A 22,216-nucleotide genomic window follows, 5' to 3' on the forward strand; every position below is an offset into this window, starting at 1 on the left:
GAGCAGCAACAGCATGCCTGCTTGTCCATACTACACTCCCTCACATGTAGGTGGGTGGCGCTGTGGTCTAAACCACTGAGCCTCTTGGGCTTGCCGATCAGAAGGTTGGCAGTTCAAATCCGCACAACAAATTGAGATCCCGTTGCTCTGCCCCAGCTCCTGCCAGCCTAGCAATTCGAAAGCATACCAGTGCAAGTAGATAAATATGTACCGCTGTGGAGGGAAGGTAAACAGCATTTCCGTGCACTCTGGTTTCTGTCATGGTGTTCCGTTGCGCCAGAAGCGGTTTAGTCATGCTGGCCACATGACCCAGAAAGCTGTATGTGGACAAACGCCAGCTCCCTCGGCCTAAAGTGAGATGAGCACCACACCCCCATAGTCACCTTTGACTGGACTTAAACATCCAGGGGTCCTTTACCTTTTACCTTACTCCCTCACATGTTCACTTAATTCACATTTAGAGTGCATGCTTGCTAAATGGAAGTCAGGAATAAATTTTAGCAGCCAAAGTTTTCTCGGGACAAGAAGATGATGCAGGGAAAATGTGGGAGGATGGACGGACGACTGATCCTGGATAAATCTTATTGAAGTGGCAGCTTGATTCTTCAAAGCAACTCTGGCAGGGCCAGAGCAGTTTGAGCTCCATAGCTGTAATGCTTTGTGAGTCATCTTCTTTTATATGGTTCCTTTCTTTTGCATTTAAAAGGAAATTGCTAGCACTTCTTACAAGTCAAGTGCAGAAGGTTTTGCACTTTGAATGCTGGCGAGGGAGCCCAGAAATCCTGCAAAGCCTGCCTCACTCAGAGGCCGCGTTAGGAACATGGGGTGTTAAACTGGTACCCAAACGCATCCGTGATAGATACCAAGAGATGAGGGAGACATCCAATTCATTTCTGCCTTGAAGATGAACCTATCTAGCTTACACTTTGAAAAACAATACATGAACTGAAACACAGCCATCCTCAGGAATTTGCAGTTCTCCAGCCAATACCTCCCATCTAGATAAATGTAGGTTCCTTCTCAATTCACTGATCTAAACAACCTAATCTATTTTAGAGCAATGCTTCCCTTTGCTTTTATTTTATTGCTAATTACAATAACTGAAAACAAACAGAATTGACAACATCAACAAAAAAGGGGGGGAAAAACAGCCACAATGAAAAAGGAAAAATATCAATCCATAATACAAAAGTCCAAACAAAATTACATATAATCTTGACATCCCTCCACCAGTATATGACATCCTTCTCTCATTTTAAGTTTGATTGTTGTGTTATTAATATTATTTTACCTTTATACCTCTTATAACCAATTCCTCCCTATCTTTACGCTGCAAACTTCATGCATTGCATATTGATATATTTATACCAGTACAATATTTTTTCATATACTCCTTTACACAGTCCCACTCCTCTCTCAGTTTTTGGTCGCTTCCCGTTGCTGCCGTGTCTGCCTGTTTTTCCATTTCCATCTCTACTGGCCCCCAACCTGCAAAAAGAAAAGAAAAAGCTAACAGAGTTTAGTGACACCTGTAACTACACCTAAGAATGTGTGCCTTGCATGCATGCAGATTGTTCTGCTCATTCCTACTTCCATCTCTCCCCACTTTCTCTGTTGTTATCCCTGTCACCTGCATCAAATTTTGGATTGTAAGGTCTTTAGGGACAGGGACTTGCCCTCTGATATTTTGAAAAGCAATCTGCACACGGATAGTGCTTTGTAGCAGTAATAACAGTAGCATTAGTGGCAGGGTAGAGCCCATCTAGAACCATGGGCATCAAATGTTTCTGACTGAGTGAGATTAACGGAGTAATCTCCTGGAGACTATGAAGGCAGGAAGAGTCTCTGGGGTGGGAGGACATGCCATTTCCTAAGCAGATGACCAGGCCAGAAGGTGTGGAGTGAGTGATGTCCCCATTGTCCGCCCCTGTGTTTTGTGGTCAGGTCTTTTTTTTAGTTTCCCACCCATTTAATTTTCCTTCCAATGGAGGTATCTGTGCAGGGTGGGGAGAATTAACTATAGGGCTTACATAAGTTTACAGCTGATTTAGAGGTGTGTCGGGGAAAGGCTTAGGATCCTGTGAATTCAAAGCCTCACCCATTTCTCACCTTCCTTCATCAAAACACCTTCAAGAGGGAGTTCCATGGTCTTTTGTTACCCAGAGGTTGTTTTAGGGCAGTGCGACCAGTTTCCCCCCATTGGGCATCCAGCATGTGCTTGTCTGGCTATGAGAAGGAGGTGTGAGATCTCTTGACAAGGCTCTAGAGTCCCCCCATCTCCCTCCCAAAGTCTAGTTAGCAAATGCACTAAGGGCTCTAGGACTCTGCCAGAGCCCTCGTGCTGCTTTCCCAAAGCCTGGCATGGTGTGAGGGCTGGGGTGCCAAATTTTCACCTGGCTCAGGGCACTAGAAGTACCAAAGTCTTCCCCTGTTGCCACCCTTCAGCTCTCCTTTAAAGGGGTTTAGGATTGCTCCCTTGATCTGTTACACCTTGTGTCTTGCTGACTGTAGATGTTTGCCCAGTGACATCTGTTCTTGCAGCCAACGTTGTGTCCTCCAATTGTTGCTGGACTCCAGCTCCCATCAGCCCTCACACGGCCCGTGGTCAGGAATGATGGAAGTTGTGGTTTAGCAACATCTGACGGGTACCATCATGTTGGCTACCCCTGCCCAGAGTTACTCGACTGAGCTTTCTCTCTTTCGTTTTTGGTTTATTTCCTTATTTGGTTCATGGGTGTTGGTTTTCATTGTTGTCGCATTAACTGTACTATTAATTACAACCTGGGAGTGGCAGTTTCTGTCCTTCTCTTGCTTAAAAAAAAAGTGTAAGAAAGAGTGGTCAGGTCAACATTGGCCATCCTTGGGTCTTCTGCAAATCTATGAAGAAAAATACCATCATTTCCACTACTTTGTGGGGATTAAGCCGTTGTTCTTCAAAACTAAAGCATTGTATATGTGTTTCTGAAGTTTATATTGAGCCAAACTATATCCACAACCTGGCTTGGGGGGACGGGACTTCAGTGCCTGGTTCAACTACGTGTGGCAAAATGTTCTTTGTGATATTTCCCCCCAAAGGACATGAAAAATCCATATCCATATCCTATTCACTTTGCCACTGTCTTGAGAAAACTAAAATACCTGTTTAAATGCAAAGAGTAATATCCGTAGTTTGTTATACTTATAGTACAGCGACTGAAATTAATGGACCAAAGTCCATGAATTTCGATGAGTCTGTGCTGACTATAACGTATGCAAAGTTCACCTGAAGGATTTAAAATGAAGACCTAGCACCTCTGACAATGAATTACAACCATATTACATCTGCCACACTGGACACTGCAGTGGAGATTCCTCTGCTATTCAATATGAGTGATTTACAAGCTGCAAAAGCACATTCCTTAATTCCATCGAAGTCCAGTCAATCTGACGCTGTTGTTGTTGTATTAAATAGAAACATGGCATGTTCCTGCTCAGCCATTTCATTAAGAGAAATAAGTATATTCTTGGCAGTAGAAATTCCACACCTGGCAAGTTTAATGGGTCTTACATCTAAGTAGGTATAGGATTAGAGCTTAAATCTCTTCCATTGAAATCAATTGGATTTAAAGTACTTACATTTGGCTAGTATATATTATTTTACAGCTATTTATAAGGGAATGCTGAAGCAGTTCCTTTAAAGCTTCTTTCCATATGTATGATTAACTCCAGAGGGCACTGTGGTAATAATTCTGAGACTGGATTCTTTTGATTTTTTTTTTTTTAAAGAATGTTTATGAAGCTGGAAAACAAATTTTTCATCAGAGCTGGTCAAAATGAGAACTGAGGTGGAGGGGAGGAACATATCTGAAAATATAAGTAATATTTCTCTGTGCTGTCAGAAGGAAAATATTTCAGGAGCCTTCTTTAAAATGTTCTCATTTAACATAAAAGCTCATGTGGTGGAAAAATTAGAAAACTTTAGGGTTGTCTTGAAAAATAATAATAATCAAATGATCAGATTCATATAGTCGGAACCTTTTTTTTACATTTTGGTTGGCAAAACCAAAATACAAGGGGAAAATAATGGTTTTGACCTGTTTTTTGAAAAGGCTACCTTTCCTGCCCTCCCCCCTTCCATAAAAGTTGTTTTTAAAGTCGCTGGGTTAGAGTCAACCCTGTGATTTTTCACCCTCTCCTGCCACTTTTACAATGTAAGAGCTAAATGAGGCTGTTGCGGCCTTTAACGTCAACCAGCCATTATGAGGTTAATAACTATGGATAGCTGCTAAGAGGACATTGTTGGTCCAACTCCCATGACTGCTTCACCATAGAATCATAGAATCATAAAGTTGGAAGAGACCACAAGGGCCATCGAGTCCTACCCCCTGCCAAGCAGGAAACACCATCAGAGCACTCCTGACATATGGTTGTCAAGCCTCTGCTTAAAGACCTCCAAAGAAGGAGACTCCACCACACTCCTTGGCAGCAAATTCCACTGTCGAACAGCTCTTACTGTCAGGAAGTTCTTCCTAATGTTTAGGTGGAATCTTCTTTCTTGTAGTTTGGATCCATTGCTCCGTGTCCGCTTCTCTGGAGCAGCAGAAAACAACCTTTCTCCCTCCTCTATGTGACATCCTTTTATATATTTGAACATGGCTATCATATCACCCCTTAACCTCCTCTTCTCCAGGCTAAACATGCCCAGCTCCCTTAGCCGTTCCTCATAAGGCATCGTTTCCAGGCCTTTGACCATTCACCAACTGTGGCTCAGGGATGATGAAGGTTGTGGCTCTCTAGATGCTACTGGATGACAACCCTGGTGTAAGGCAAACTCTGCAAGGAGGCTGGGATGCTTATATGTCCCCAGACTGATCTCTGTTTGAAGGACTTTCTGGTCCAAATCAGGATGAAAGACAAAGAACTGTGTGAAGGTAGAGCTGGGAGGGTCTTGACCATCAACAGAACCTGGGCAACAGACAGAGCAGAAACGCAGGTCCTGCTTTCAGTCTTCCTCGCCATAGTCATAGAATCGTAGAGTTAGCAGGGACCGCAGAGCCAGTGTGGTGTAGTGGTTAAGAGTGATGGACTCGTAATCTGGGGAACTGGGTTCGCTTCCCCGCTCCTCCACATGCAGCTGCTGGGTGACCTTGGGCCAGTCACACTTCTCTGAAGTCTCTCAGCCCCACTCACCTCACAGAGTGTTTGTTGTGGGGGAGGAAGGGAAAGGAGAATGTTAGCTGCTTTGAGACTCCTTAGGGTAGTGATAAAGCGGGATATCAAATCCAAACTCTTCTTCATCTAGTCCAACCCCCTGCAAAGTAGGAATCTTTCGCCCAGTGTGGGGCTCGAACCCACAAACCTGAAATTGAGAGCCTCATTCTCTACCAAATGAGCTATCCCAGCCAGATGTATTGTATTTCTATATAACCTATAGCAGGGGCCAGCAAACTTTTTTCAGCAGGGGGCCAGTCCACTGTCCCTCAGACCTTGTGGGGGGCCAGACTATATTTTTTTTGGGGGGGGGGGAATGAATGAATTCCTATGCCCCACAAATAACCCACAGATGCATTTTAAATAAAAGGACACATTCTACTCGTGTAAAAACAGGCTGATTCCCGGACCGTCCGTGGGCCGGATTTAGAAGGCGATTGGGCCGGATCCGGCCCCCGGGCCTTAGTTTGCCTACTCATGACCTATAGTAATTATTTCTAAATGTTGGTCTATATGCTTACGTTAGCATATGCAAAATTAACATACCCTCTTTTTTATGATGCAGTGCCTCATATTTCGGTAACTGGTAAGTGACCACCTTACAAGAACCAGGTGCGTTAAAGACCGGAATAAATAAATGAAGGGTGCATAAAAGCATATTTTTAAAGATCTCGGAAGGAATAAGGACAGATATTGATCGCTCTGCTCCCCCACGCTACTCAGCCAAGGATTGCACAAGGGGCAACTGTTTTAAACACGGGGTGGGTGGACCTTGCATAAATCATCTCTGAAAATAATCTGAAACAAACAGTTTATTTTTCAGTACATCTGTTCAGTAAGTACATATTTGTAACAGCCCGGTTATACCATGTATGCTGTGATTTACTGATATATACTGTGGCAAATTTTGCCATACAACAAGCTTTTGCATACTGTATTTGTTTCCTCACCCCCCCCCACCTTGTGTCCTTAGGTGAACTCTATTTTATGTAGCAGGAGCAGCCTGTACAATGGAATGGAGCCTTCCTCCCAATACTGGTGTTGATGCTCAGTGGACACACTGATGGGAGTGCCGGATTGACTCCACTGGCACGTTCTTGCAGTCTCAACCATGTCAGCCCCCTGCCGAGCCCCATCCAGTGATGCTGGTGTCAGGAGGGTGGCTCTGTGGCTCTGCCTCAACACATGGGCCACCACTCTTAGGTGGGCCTCTCAGGATGGGGTCCACTTCTCTTCCTGAGTTGTGATCCTAAGGATTGGGAGGGTTTCTGAAAGGTTAGCACTGCACAGCATTCCAGCGAATTGTCAGGACGTGGTAGAATCTTCTTCGGAAGCAGGGGGTAAAATTGGATAGCCACCTGTTAGGGCTGCAGCTGCCATAGGTAAACGGTATCCAGTCTTAGGCAGCGGTGTAGCGGGGTCAAATTGTTAGGGGTGCAAAATTTCAACACGTGCTCCCTCAGTACAGCTGCGTGCTTCCGTTTCTGGGCTCTGTGGAACACGGCTTCTCCATACAAACTAGGAACTGACCTCTCCAGACAATGGAGCGACTCTTTTTATCTCTGTGGCTGCAATCTGCTGGGTAACACGGATGCATACTCCGTCTGTTCCCCTCTGCATGGCCCCGGGTGCTGGGAACCCAGAACATTTTGCTGCCTGAGGCTGAACAGCAAATATCATTCCCCCGCCCCACTGCAAGTCAAAATGCAAAACAGCCAAGATTGTGCAAGTTATTTTGCCTTCTGGGGCATAAAACCCCACAAGTATCTCTGCTTGGGAGTAAAGATACAACAATAAGACAAATAACTAACAATTAGCTACCCTTCAGGCAAAACCTATTTGGTGTTTCACAACTTTCTGACTAGTTGCAGGACCTTAGCCAGACCTAGCAGAGTACACGCAGAATCCACGGAAGCAATTGGCAACTTGGCTGCAGACAGGATAGACGAAGCAGGAACCAGGAACTTATAGTTAGGTGTTTATTATAAACAGTGGACTATTTACAGGAACAGAACACGGATCTTTAGCTAGCTCTCTCTGACACGACTCACAACTCTGACACTGAACTCTGAACCTCTGAACTACTGAACTAACACATCCCAGTTAGTAGGCCATTAATTATCACTCCCTTGAGAGAGCTTGACCAATCAAGGAGCTGTCTCCATGTCTCTGTTATCACCAGGCAGACTTACTCCTTCACATGACCTTCTGGCTGTCTGCCAAACCTTAATTGACTCTGTGTAAGTAGCTGCATGTACACAGTTTCCCAACAGTGTAGTGGGGTCAAATTGTTCGGGGCGAAAAATTTCAACACCTGGTGCTCCCTCAGTACAGTTGCGTGCTTCCGTTTCTGGGCTCCGTGGAACACGGCTTCTCCATACAAACTTGGAAGTGACCTCTCCAGACAATGGAGCGACTCTTCTTATCTCTGTGGCTGCAATCTGCTGGGTAACACGGATGCATACTCCGTCTGTTCCCCTCTGCGTGGCCCCGGGTGCTGGGAACCCATGCTACGCCACTGGTCTTAAGGGAGAAAGGCAGAGCCGATCCAGAACATTTTGCTGCCTGCGGCTGAACAGCAAATATCATTCCCCCACCCCACTGCAAGTCAAAGTACAAAACAGCCAAGATTGTGCAAGTTATTTTGCCTTCTGGGGCATAAAACCCCACAAGTATCTCTCCTTGGGAGTAAAGATACAACAATAAGACAAATAACTAACAATTAGCTACCCTTCAGGTGACACTAAAATCAGCTGCCTGAGCGGGCCAACTCACCCTGCCGATTGATAGGACAGGGCCTGAAAATGTCATTATTATCTAGTCTACACTTTTGTATTCCTTCCATTTCTGTGGTTAACTTTTCTTCTGTTCTTACTGTTACCGCAATACAAACAATACTGGAGACTTCCCAGCGTCTTAAGCGAAGGGGGTATTCATTGCTCGGTTTTGGACCTGGAGTCGATTCAGTCTGAAGGAGTGGGAGAAGGCAATTATTGGATGTCACACTAGAGAATATTACTGTTTCTGCTTGAGCGGCTGGAAAATGGGAATATATGCTGAGACGGTTTAAATAAGTCATCCAAGATAAGTCTGACAGTCTGCAGTAGACCTGGGATCAATGCCCAAACTTCCTGATTTTACCACCGTACTTTTATGAATATTTGAACTCTAATCTTCCAAGTGGAGGGTGGAAAGCACTCCTCACTCCGCCCTCAACATTCACGAGCAAAATAGAGTCTGCCCAGGCTGTTCCGACTAATGGGCACCTGAAACAGGTATCAGTTTGGGAGATATTGCCGGTAGCTAACCAGCAGTTGTTTGTTAAGAGTGAATCTGGAGGTTGCTTGGCAACACACTTTCATACACACGCACACTCCTCAAAAAGGGGGGGGAGGATAAGGAGGCATGGTTGAAGAGTTCAACATATCTAGCTGCGTATGAACAGTGAGAAGACAGCACATTATGGTGACAGAAGGAATTGGGAAGAGGCACAGCATCTGACCTGGCAATGGTGAGATGAGGAGGCTGTGCATCTTCATCAAAACGTTGGAAACTTTCTTATAAAGATTTTGGAAGCACATGGAATGAGTCTCACTGCACATCCTGACTCTAAAAAAATATAATAATTTTATAATCAAATAATAATAATAATCAAAAGATAGTAAGGGAGGCGAAAGAAACAATCGAAGAATACTTCAAGTGGAACTTATACAAAGAAACAGCTATAGAAACGGTCTGGGGTGCAGGAAAAGCCGTTATGAGGGGCTTCCTAATTCAGAAAAACAGCCATTTAAGAAAAGAAAAAGAGAAAAAAAGAGAAGAGATTCTAACACAGCTTATGGAGAATGAAAGACAACTAGCTACTAAACCAGGTGACGAGACAATAAAGCAAAATTTAAAAATATTACAAGCCCAATTTTCTATGATAGTTAACCAGGAAATTGAGTGGAAAATTAAAATGATGAAACAAAAGAACTTTGAATCAGCTAATAAAATAGGAAAATTCTTGGCGTGGCAAATAAGAGAAAGGAAAAAACAAAATACGATCTGCAAGATAAGGGATGGAGAAAGGATAGTGGAAGAGCCAAAAGAAATAAAAAGGATATTTCAGACGTATTATAAGGAATTGTATAAAAGAGGAAAGGAAATAGATTATGAAATATACCGATACCTGGAAGATCACCATTTACAACAGATTGCCATAGAAGAGAAAGAGTTATTAGACCAGAGGATTACAGAAGATGAGATAAGGAAGGCAATAAAAAAGATGAAAATTGGGAAAGCGCCGGGGCCGGATGGCCTACCAGCCAAGTACTATAAAACATTAAGTGAGCAATTATGCCCAATTCTATGCGAAGTGATGAATAATATTTTAAAAGAGGGAAGGATTCCGAATACCTGGAAGGAAGCATATATTACTTTAATACCTAAAAAAGATGTGGATGCCTTAGAGGTGAAGAACTATAGGCCGATTTCGTTATTAAATAACGATTATAAACTGTTTGCGGATATAATGGCAGAAAGACTAAAAAGGGTATTAAAAAATAGAATTCATAAAGATCAAACGGGCTTCCTACCAGGAAGACAACTAAAGGATAACGTAAGAAATTTGATAGATATTATTGAATACCTGGAAACTAGAATAGATAAACAGGCGGCCTTGATATTTATCGATGCGGAGAAGGCATTCGATAATGTCTCTTGGCGCTTTCTGATGGAAAATTTGAAAAGGATGGGGATGGGAGAAAGATTCAGAAAAGGTATAGAGGCTATCTATCATGAGCAAAAGGCAAAACTTATAATAAATAATACTACATCAGAATTTTTTGAAATTTCTAAAGGGACGAGGCAAGGCTGCCCTCTGTCCCCCCTATTATTTATCTTAGTATTGGAAGTACTTACTAAGAGGCTGAGGGATACAGCAGAGGTTAAAGGAGTCAGGGTAGGAACTAAGGAACACAAAATTAAAGCTTTTGCGGATGACATTGCTCTAACATTAGAAGATCCAAAGCACAGTGTAAAAGAAGCCCTACAAAAAATTGAAGAGTTTGGTGCTGTGGCAGGCTTTAAGGTCAATAAGAATAAGACTAAAATACTGACTAAAAATGTATCTAAAGAAGATATAGTAGACCTAGAACAAAAAACCGGAATTATGACGGCAAAGAAGGTGAAGTACCTTGGAGTCTGGATTACGGCTAAGAACATCAATCTATATAAGGATAACTATGAGATCACCTGGAAGAACATTAAGAAAGACTTAGAAATCTGGGAGAGAATGAGATTATCTTTTTTGGGGAGGATAGCGGTTATTAAAATGAACGTTTTGCCTAGAATGTTATTTTTATTTCAAACCATCCCGGTACTTAAAGGTTTAAAGCAATGTAAAGAATGGCAAAGAGCCTTGGCGAGATACATCTGGCAGGGAAAAAGACCGCGAATAAAAATGAAAATACTGGTAGATAAAAAAGAAAGAGGGGGTTTCTCCCTTCCGGACTTATGTTTATACTATGAGGCGGCGTGTTTATCGTGGTTGAAAGACTGGATAACGCTAGAAAACAGAGACATCTTGGATCTTGAAGGCTTCGATAACAGGTACGGGTGGCACTCGTACCTGTGGTATGAAAAGGTGAAAGTACATAGAGGCTTTTTAAACCATATTTTTAGAGGGCCAATATTCCAAGTATGGGAAAGAAATAAAAACCTATTGGAAAGGAAGACACCCTGGTGGATCTCACCAACAGAGGTGTTAACGGTCAAAAAAGTTAATATGGAAGGGAAGAATCCTACCTATGAAGAACTGACTAGGAAAACGGATCAAGGTATAAAACTTAGACCCTATGAAGAGATTAAAAACTCATTTACTGGGTGGTTGCAATACCACCAGGTAAATGACCTGTTAAAAGAAGATAAAAAGAAAATAGGATTCAAAGATAAAAAATCCAAATTTAATGTGGAAGTTGTTGAAGGAAAGAACAAAATACTGTCTAGAATATACGATATTTTATTGGAGTGGTATACAAAAGACGAGGAGGTGAAGGAGGTTATGACTAAGTGGGCAATAGACATCGGCTATAACATCGATTTTGAGAGATGGCTAGAATTATGGAATACTAACATTAAGTTCACGGCATGTATGGCATTAAGGGAAAATATGTGGAAAATGATATTTAGGTGGTACCTCACACCAGTGAAACTGGCTAAGATCTATAGGTTAAAGAACAAAAGATGTTGGAAATGTGGAGAAGTAGATGGTGACTTGTACCATATGTGGTGGTTATGCAGCAAAGTGAAAGGCTTTTGGGAATCGATTTATAACGAGCTTAAAAAAATTTTTAAATACACGTTTCCCAAAAAACCCGAAGCCTTTCTGCTAGGAATGACAGGTAAAGAAATCAAAAAAGAAGATAAGGTACTATTTTTATATGCCACAACAGCCGCAAGAATCATGTTAGCACAAAATTGGAAAACGGACGCCATACCTAATATAAGTGATTGGCAGATTAAATTAACAAATTATGCCGAGCTCGCTAGAATAACAGGAAGAATAAGAGATCAAGATGAACAGAAATTTCATGATAATTGGATTAAATATTGGATATATATTGGGACTAAACTTTAAACGACACTGGCGGGATTGGAATAACTCTAACAGTAAAAGGTTATTATGTAAAAGAGATAAAATACGTGAATATAAAGTCTATTTGATACTTACCAAAGGAGTGGAAGGAAGTTCAAGGCTTGGCAGAGCCTAAAATAAATGTATTTATGATTTATGGAATGAATATATTATGTGTAATTTAAGTATTGGACTTTGTATAAGTTTATATGTATATATGTATAATACCAATAAAAATTTATCAGTAAAAAAAAATAAAAAATAAATAAAAAAAAGACCAAGTTTTATAATGGGGCTTTAATGACCTGAAGGGACGCGGGTGGCGCTGTGGGTTAAACCACGGAGCCTAGGACTTGCCGATCAGAAGGTCGGCGGTTCAAATCCCCGCCACAGGGTGAGCTCCTGTTGCTCGGTCCCTGCTCCTGCCAACCTAGCAGTTTGAAAGCACCTCAGGGTGCAAGTAGATAAATAGGTACCGCTCCGGCAGGAAGGTAAACGGCGTTTCCGTGCGCTGCTCTGGTTCGCCAGAGTCATGCTGGCCACATGACCCAGAAGCTGTACGCCAGCTCCCTCGGCCAATAAAGCGATATGAGCGCCGCAACCCCAGAGTCGGTCATGACTGGACCTAATGGTCAGGGGTCCCTTTACCTTTAATGACATGAAGCAGTGAGAGACAAGTGAGGAAGGTGGAAGATGTGCAAATCCACGATTCTCACCTATAATGGCCGTTTCTCAAGGCTGTCATTCCTCTTTGGAGTCCTCATGTTTACATTCCCCTGCAAAAAGATTTCCGTGAGGCAGCTCACTTTGGGAAACAGATTGGCCTACACTTCATATTGCACCCCATCAAAGGGGAAGGAGGGGGGCTGTTTTTGACTCGCCATGTCTGGCTTTGGGTATTTAGGTTAATACCATTAATGTGTGTCACCAAATGCAAGTTATACAAATGGAATTTTTCTGTCAGCTCTTCTGTGCGCACTTCAGGGTGAGCCGCAGCAACCAAGGTTTATGTGGATTTAGCTCAAGTAATACTCAAATCTTTAAGGGCTGAGGCCTGTCTAGGAGAGAACATGTGTCTAAAACACACACACAAAAATAGTCTTAAAGTCATAGAGCTACTATTGAAAGATTATGAAGCAGAACAATATCTCCCCCCCCCCCCCCAAGTACAGTTTTCAACTAGCTAGTATTTTATTGGTTTGGCTGAGGGAAGTGGCAGGGGGTGAGATTTGCAACAGGGATCAGCACCTCTGTAGAGAATGTAACATCTAAACCAGTTCTCTTTTACCAGATTCCTATTAAGCTCTCCCCGTGACCTGTTTTGAACTGGCTCCATTCGCTACCCAGGGATCAGCATTTTTAAAAAATAATAATAAAAAAATCAGATGTTGGCAAAGGTAGGTGCTCTTGTTTTCAGTACGTTACTATGAACGTGAGCCTAGAAGAGGGAGAAACACCATTTTTTAAGTGAAATTCCGGCTAATGGCTCAAAGATAGTTGGGATAATATATTGTAATGAGAATGAACGGGTGTCAAATAGTTGGAGATTTGTCCGGAACGTTCTGAACCAAGAAAATGGATAGCAACCCTTCCCGCTGAAGGAAGGGAGAAGTGAGTGTGTGAGGTAACAATAGAGGCAACTCTGGAACAAATAGTTGGAACCCAGAGAGCTGTTGCTGGAAAGCTGACGTGATATTGGGATGCTGTTTTCTGGAGAATTAATGTGTCCAGTAGTTATCCTTTGAGCTGTGGACTTGTTTGAATTCTCCATGGTAGTTGTCGGCTCGGATGAAAATGTGCAGAAAGGTGCATATTTTAGGTGAAATACATATTTTAGAGTAAATGTAGATAAAATGAATAATAATAATAATAATAATAATAATAAAAATAAGATTACTTATATCCCGCTCATCTGGCTGGTTTTCCCCAGCCACTCTGGGAGGCTCCCAACAGAATATTAAAAACACAGTAAAACATCAAACATTATAAACTTCCCTAAACAGGGCTGCCTTCAGATGACTTCTAAAAGTCAGATAGTTGTTTATTTCCTTGACATCTGATGGGAGGGCGTTCCACAGGGCGCCACCACCGAGAAGGCCCTCTGCCTGGTTCCCTGTAACCTCACTTCTTGCAGTGAGGGAACTGCCAGAAGGCCCTCGGCGCCGCATCTCAGTGTCCGGGCTGAATGATGGGGGTGGAGACACTCCTTCAGGTATACTGGGCCAAGGCTGTTTAGGGCTTTAAAGGTCAGCACCAACACTGAGGGCGCTACATACAAAATACATTTTAGGGGGGAATGCATACATAATATATGTATCTTAGGGGGAAACATGCACAGTGAGAACTGAATTTTTGTGCCGGTTTTAATTTAAAAACTAACGGAAAATGGAACAGAGCAGGCCTATGGATTGAACCCATGGACCGACCTGTCCATCCCTTTTGAAAGGAAAAAAGCATGGTCTCACCATTTGGGGAGAGCATGTAGTCCACACATGCAGTCCACACACAGAAGTTGCTGGCTTCTAAATTTGCAGCTAATACTATTCTGGTCAAATTTGCATGCAAGGGCAGTTATGGGGTGTCTCATGCAAAGACTCTTTCTGGAGCTGATCCTGGGAAGACTACCCATGATGCCCTGTTTCCTAGAAAGACTTATAAACAATGCCTTGATTTTTTATTTCAGTAAAAAATCTGGATAGTTAAAATCTGAATTTGCTTGTAAGAAAGTGAATAATTAAAGGCAGGCATTTTGTAGAGAGCAACTGTGGTTTATTTTTATTGCAAAAAGGAGACAGACAGAAAGACAGGCCTGGTTTGCATGAACTGGCAGCACCTCCAAGTATAATGGGAATGTGCGGGGCAGCCACTAGGCTAATTGTACACAGCTACTCTTTGTGTAGGGACACAGGTGGCGCTGTGAGTTAAACCACAGGGCCTAGGACTTGCCGATCAGAAGGTCGGCGGTTCAAATCCCCGTGACGGGTGAGCTCCCGTCGCTCGGTCCCTGCTCCTGCCAACCTAGCAGTTTGAAAGCACCTCAAAGTGCAAGTAGATAAATAGGTACCACTCCGGCGGGAAGGTAAACGGCGTTTCCGTGCGCTGCTCTAGTTCGCCAGAAGCAGCTTGGTTATGCTGGCCACATGACCCGGAAGTTGTATGCCGGCTCCCTCGGCCAATAAAGCGATATGAGCGCCGCAACCCCAGAGCCGGTCATGACTGTATCTAATGGTCAGGGGTCCCTTTACCTTTAACTTACTCTTTGTGTAAGCTATCAAATCCACAAGCTGTGTGTGTTTGTGTTGCCACCTTGATTTGCATGATTGCATACCCTCCAACATTTTTCTGATGAAAATAGGGACGTCCTATCCAATAACTACACTATTCATACCTCACCCATCTGACTGGGTTGCCCCAGCAACTCTGGGCGGCTTCCAACATATATAAAAACATAATGAATCAATAAACATTTTTTAAAAACACACTTCTCTATACAGGGCTACCTTCAGATGGCTCAGGGGTTGGATAACTCCATATCCAATGAAATTGGGACATCCTAAGGAAAAGCGGGACATTCCGGGATCAAATGAGAAACCAGGATGGCTTCTGTAAATCCAGGACTGCTCCTGGAAAATAGGGACACTTGGAGGATATGTGATAGAGAATCTGCTTTGCATGCAGAAGGTCCTAGGTTCAGTCCTCAGAGTCTCGAGGCAGGGCTGAGAGAGACGCTGGTCTGAAACCCTCAAGAGCCACTGTCAGTGTAGACCAGGGTTTCCCAAACTTAGGTCTCCAGCTGCTTTTGAACTACATCTCCCATCATCCCTAGCTAGCAGGACCAGTGGTCAGGGATTATTGGTCTCCAACTGTTTTTGGACTACAGTTCCCATCATCCTTGACCACTGTTCCTGCTAGCTAGGGATGATGGGAATTGTAGTTCAAAAACAGCTGGAGACCCAAGTTTGGGAAACCCTGGTGTAGACCATACTAAGCTCAATGGCCCAGTGGTGTGATTCAGTATAAAGCAGTTCCCTATTTCCCCCTTCTTTATTTTCGCTGCTGTGTAACTTCAGCAGAAACCGAGCGTGAGTTCACACGTTGTTTTATTATTCTACGTGACAATTATAGTTATGGCTGGATAATCAGAATATGTGGAATAAATTGCTTTCATCAGCTGGTACGTGATCAGCCAACACGGATCATTGCTTCTTGCTAGTATAGGAGGCAGCCACCAGACAATGGGGGCTAAGCTGGAAGGTAATATCATAGATTGACCACAAACCTTCACAGTCCTGCTTTAATTGAATAAATTAACTCACCCTTAGCTAAATGCTCATGACCCAGAAAGAAGCAGCGGCAGCTACTGTGGTTTGGCAGCCCATGCCAGAACGCATACAAAGTGTATCTTTTCTGCTCTGTGGCTGTGAAATGCTTCAAAAGCAATCGAACGTCTGCTTATTCAACCTCGGCAATGAAATGTTATGGTGCCAAAGGGAAACACACACACACACACACACACACACACACACACACATATCTATAGCTTACAAGTATTTCATAGACTATGAGGAATTTGGGCATTTTAGCCATTCACTTGTTTCCCATTTTGATCTCACTTTGTTCTATCGAAAAGATAATTGAAGTGACAAACACAAATTTGTAATGAGCACAATCAGAATTATTAAAAATGTTCCATCTTGTTCCCTGTCTTCAGGCGCAAGAGGGGAACATAATCCACCATGAGATGTGCTCAACACCACTAAGAATAAACACTCACCATTGCGCTGGTGGGCATCGGCTGTGGACCATCGCTCTCCACTCAGTGGTGGAGCTTCATGGTCCGGCACCGGGGGGCAGAGAGCAGACGAGGGTGGGGCTGGCGTGCCTGCTGGGGCACCCAGCGTGGGCAGGGGGGCAGCCGCGATGGCACCCCACCAGGATCACGCTGCCGGGGGCAGTGCACTCCCTCCACACTCCTCTTCCTCCGCCAGTGTCTCCACCTCCCTCCTGGTGGCCAGACCCACATAGTTGCCACCCGATGGGGAATCCCCCCTGGCCGTCGCAGCCATGGGGGCATGACTGCCTGGCCAGTGAGTTGGGTTCAAATGGGCCAATCAGGGCTGAAGTTATGGGGAGGTTCCTTGCTGGCCAGCCAAGCATTGGCCACTGCTTTAGCCAGCCGGCCAGCAACACTTAAAAAGGTGTAATCCCAGTCTTCAAATTTGGGTGATTTGGTGCATCACCCAGTACTGATCCAATGGTGTATTCAGAGTCCCCTGTTAGGGGGTCTCAGTGGAAGTCTCTGCCAGGAGCCAAGTGTGGGGCAGATGGATCATAGAGCTTCCAGTGGCAGCCTTAGGATGGACACCTCATTTGATCAATGTTTGGGGAGGCCATAATCTTGGCACAACCCTGCGGAGATTCCAGCCCTCTGACAGGAGGCTGAAATGGATAGACACCCAATACCTGACCCTAGATTCAACTTACAGCCGTGAACAATAAAGTTGTGGCCAAATGGTTGTCTGCCTAAGTCTGATCTGCTACGGGTTATCTAGTTGCCGCCAGGGAGAAGGATGGCTCTGTGACTGGGCCCGCAAACACCTCTTAGGTGAGCACAACAATTTTACTTTATTTTAGCCTCTTGCCTAATCAGTTGATGGGAAGGGGATATGTGACTCTATCTACATAACAACCAGAGATATTTTTATTTCTTAAAAACAATCACACATGGCCCCAAAATGGAGGCAGGTAGAGGGACTGCTACATCATTGTAAAGGTAAAGGGACCCCTGACCATTAGGTCCAGTCGTGGCTGACTCTGGGGTTGCGGCGTTCATCTCGCTTTATTGGCCGAGGGAGCCGGCGTACAGCTTCCGGGTCATGTGGCCAGCATGACTAAGCCACTTCTGGCGAATCAGAGCAGTGCACGGAAATGCTGTTTACCTTCCCGCCGGAGCGGTACCTATTTATCTACTTGCACTTTGACGTGCTTTCGAACTGCTAGGTTGGCAGGAGCTGGGACCGAGCAACGGGAGCTCACCCCGTCGCGGGGATTCGAACCGCCGACCTTCTGATCGGCAAGTCCTAGGCTCTGTGGTTTAACCCACAGCGCCACCCGTGTAGAGGGTAGAGGTACTGCTACATCATTGTATTCCCCTCCTAAACAGTGTCCCTGCAAACAGTAAGAAATGGCTGTCATTATCATGTCCTCTTGGGGAACTTCTGACTGGCCACTGTGACAACCATTGGCCTCAACCATGGAAAGATGGTTCTCCTGGTCTCGTTTCATAGATCAAAGATGGGCAACTTATGGCCATTCCTGCCATGGTCAGGAATTGTAGGAATTATGGGAATTGTAGTCCAGCACCATCTAGAGGATGACAGGATTCCCACTGCTGCTATAGACATGACCATTATGTGGTGTCATTCATTGCAGCTTAATTGCTGTCCACCTATCAGCAAAGCCATCTTTTGCTTTCAACCTCTGTTTTTTCTTTGCTTTTTTTAAAAAATGCAGCAAGGTTGGCATCCTGCATTTATGTAAGAGGGGTGGAAAAAAACCAAAGTATTTCTCCATGCTCAAAGACCTTCAATACTTTCACATCTCTGAATTGTTAGAGGTCAATGACAGCCAGTTCAGGTTTTTGACAGCATTCAGCAGGCAAGCTGACAGACTTCCTGACATCAGTAAAACTGCAAAAACGATCTAAGGTGTTTCCATGGACTTGTCCCAAGTACAATATCTTCATTTCTGTGGCAGCTGTGCAATTCGACAGGTCTCTTGGAAGCAAGGTGACTCTGTGAGTTGTCCGGCCTCAGATTACCTGCTAGAATGAAGCTAACCTGCAGTGTTCCAATCCATAGAAAACTGTTCTGCTTATCAGCTACTGGGGAGTTCTTTAATACTTTCAGCAGAACATCAACAGAGAATTGTGTAAATTATTGCCTTTAGCATCAGTGTAACATGTGCAAGGGACACGGGTGGCGCTGTGGGTTAAACCACAGAGCCTAGGACTTGCCGATCAGAAGGTCAGCGGTTCGAACCCCCACAACGGGATGAGCTCCCGTTGCTCGGTCCCTGCTCCTGCCAACCTAGCAGTTCAAAAGCACGTCAAAGTGCAAGTAGATAAATAGGTTTCCGTGCACTGCTCTGGTTCGCCAGAAGCCGCTTAGTCATGCTGGCCACATGACCCAGAAGCTGCACGCTGGCTTCCTCAGCCAGTAAAGCGAGATGAGCGCCGCAACCCCAGAGTCGGTCACGACTGGACCTAATGGTCAGGGGTCCCTTTACCTTTACCTTTAACATGTGCAATGCATCCATGGGCAACTACATTTCCTTTCAAAAGCAGCAGAAGGACCTAAACTAAACCCCTGACTCCCTCACCCCCAGAGTTCAAATTGCAAGTGGGCTCAGCAAACAACTATTGTCCAATAAAAGTGGAAAGTAACTCAGTTCCAGGAGTCAAACAATCCCTAGAACGCATTTGGAGAACAAAGCTCGGTCTTTAACCAAATCTGACTTGAGGCATGACATGAACCTATGAGGGCTGAACTTTATCTTCAAGTGCAGGATTTTTCAATTTTTATTTTTTTACAAATAGCCAGTGTGGGGACCGTAACACAGATCAGGACAGGAGGTGCAGCTAAACTTTTGCCCTTGCTGTGTGCACAATATGGATGGGGCTCTTCATGCCTGCAATGTGCATTGTCAAAAAGCGCCCCACCAAGGAAGACCATTGGTGTCTGAGCAGATGGAAGTGAGTGGAGAGACCTTTCAGGCGGAGCCTGCTCTTAGTCCTGCTACCAAATGAGCTCTTTTGAAATGGGATTGAAAGAACCATGTGAATGAGCTTGAGCTCCACCAGCAACCTGCAGACCCCCAACCCTTTCTTCTTTGATCCTGAACACTTTGTCTGACACCACCTTCAGTCTTTCTCCTCTTTGGACTAGCAAAGCACATTTATATGTCAGCTGTTTACCATTTGCTATGGCTTCGAAAGGCAGGACATCACAATATGACTTCACTGCCTTGCACCGTGCTTTGCTTCCTGTTGTGTGATATGGCATGCCACAAAAGGAGAAGAAACAGCAGATGCCATAATGCTACATTGAGAAGTTACTAGTAAGAAGAACGGCTCTTGTGGCTTATCATTACCTTCCTGTTACATCTAGAAGGCTCTTTGCTCCTCTCCCCTCCAGCGATACTTACAAAGCAGTGGCTAACTGGCTATTTTGCAGATTTGTAGTACAGAGGATGGATATTTCAGAGGACCTCTGCAAGTCTCAGCAAGGGTCAGGATCTAGGAATTTGAGGTCTGGAACACAGGAGAGCAGAGAGCTGATTGTCAACCTAACTGGACCAGAAACAAGAACTGGCTCAAAAGCAGTCAGGGATCAAGTAGCAAGACAGCGATGACAGGTCAAGATGGGCCAGAAGCAGATACATAGATGAAGCTGGTTTGGTGCCAAGAGCCAAGGCAGAGACCAAGAACAAGAGCTTAAACACCACCCCCACACTAGAGGCAAGATGCTCCAACTTGAAGAACTAGGTCTGAGACTAGGTCTTTGGAGGGTTTGATAGACATGGACTATCTCTTGGGACCACCTGTTCACTGCAAGCTTGCAAAGCAGGTGGCGCTGTGGGTTAAACCACAGAGCCTAGGACTTGCCGATCAGAAGGTTGGTGGTTCGAATCCCCGCCACGGGGTGAGCTCCCGTTGCTCGGTCCCTGCTCCTGCCAACCTAGCAGTTCGAAAGCATGTCAAAGTGCAAGTAGATAAATAGGTACCGCTCCAGTGGGAAGGTAAACGGCATTTCCGTGCGCTGCTCTGGTTCGCCAGAAGCGGCTTAGTCATGCTGGCCACATGACCTGGAAGCTGTATGCCGGCTCCCTCGGCCTATAGAGCGAGATGAGTGCCACAACCCCAGAATCGGCCATGACTGGACCTAATGGTCAGGGGTCCCTTTACCTTTACCTTTACCAGCTCAGGTAAGCTGGTACTGCAGCCTAGATGCTGCCCTTGAAATAAAGATCTGTCTTGCAAGCTAGCAGTGAACAACAGGGTAGTGGTACAGCAGGTCTGGTGCTGGTACAGGGGTAGCAAGCCTGGTGTTGTCCAGATGTTGCACATCTCCCATCATCCTTGGCTATTGGCCATATTGGCTGGGGATGATGGGAATTGGAGTCCAGCAGCATCTGGAGGGCACCACGTTGGCTACTCATGTCCTGAAGACTGCCTCCAGAGAGCCCTGGATAGAACCCCCTCTGGATGTTATATCCACCTGTAATTGGATACCAGTTTCTACTTTGGCGGTATACACAACCCAACAGCTTTTGTTCGGTGTAGAACTCTTAGCTTGGAAGACAATTATCCAGCAGATTTTTCAGGCTGAGAATCGAGGGGGGAAAGTCCCACGGTGTAATTGGCCATGTAACATCTGCGCCTTTTGCATTCTGAGTACCAGAAAGTCTTCAATGTGATGCATCGCTTTCAGACATATATGGTTCGTAAGGTGATGTGACAGCAAAGAACGAATCTGCTGGCATCCTTAGGCAGCAGTGTGCAGTAGGGAAAAACTATGTTTGAAATGCTGATGATGAAAGGTGGCTCTCAATGAGATGTAGAAAAAGAATTCTTAAAATTGGCTCGAGCATAGCTTATGCAACTCTGGAATGTCCCCCCTCCCCCCTTTTAAACGAGTCTACAGTTTCTCCAAAAAGAAGCTTTGAATTGATTTTATTCAAGAAAGCAGGGGTGCTGAACCTGTGACCCTACAGATGTTATTCCTGACCATTGTTTGCAAATGGCAGTGATACATAATTAGCAAGCATAGGGTTAGTTAATGCGTGGAGGGGTTAAGACCACAGAGCTGTGTTCCTAGGCTCAGTTAGGTCGCACCCCTCACCTGGAAGGAAGGAAGTTACCGTAAGTTCCCTCTTTTACTCATTCCTTTTCACTGTGTGAATTCACCGAGATAGGATGTGACTGAACTTCCTCGCTACAAGCTCACACCACATGCTTAGACCTATTTCACTATATTTTGTATCACAAGATTTTCCACCTGTGCTCTTCTTGCTGCTGCATGGAATAATGCATGTGTCCGACCTTTGGAGCTTTGCAAGTAAGGCATTTAAACTTACTGTGTGGTCAGTTCAAGCTAAGAGGGGATAGAAACAGGGAAGCTTTGGTAGCAGAATAAACAGGATATTTAAAAGGTTTAACAGCCTAAATCTCCATGCTACACTGCTGCCTGGTTCTGTGACTTTTACACTGTGCTGGGGGCTCTCTTTTGCTGGTTTATCCCCATGTTTTGTTTCTAGAGATCCATCCATGTCTTTCATTAATTACCCCCATGGGTGATCGCTATACAGTCATACCTCTGGTTTCGAACGTGATCTGTGCAGGAGGCACGT

The sequence above is a fragment of the Podarcis pityusensis genome (genome assembly GCF_964106645.2).
Source record: "Podarcis pityusensis genome assembly, chromosome: 2".
Taxonomy (NCBI): domain Eukaryota; kingdom Metazoa; phylum Chordata; class Lepidosauria; order Squamata; family Lacertidae; genus Podarcis; species Podarcis pityusensis.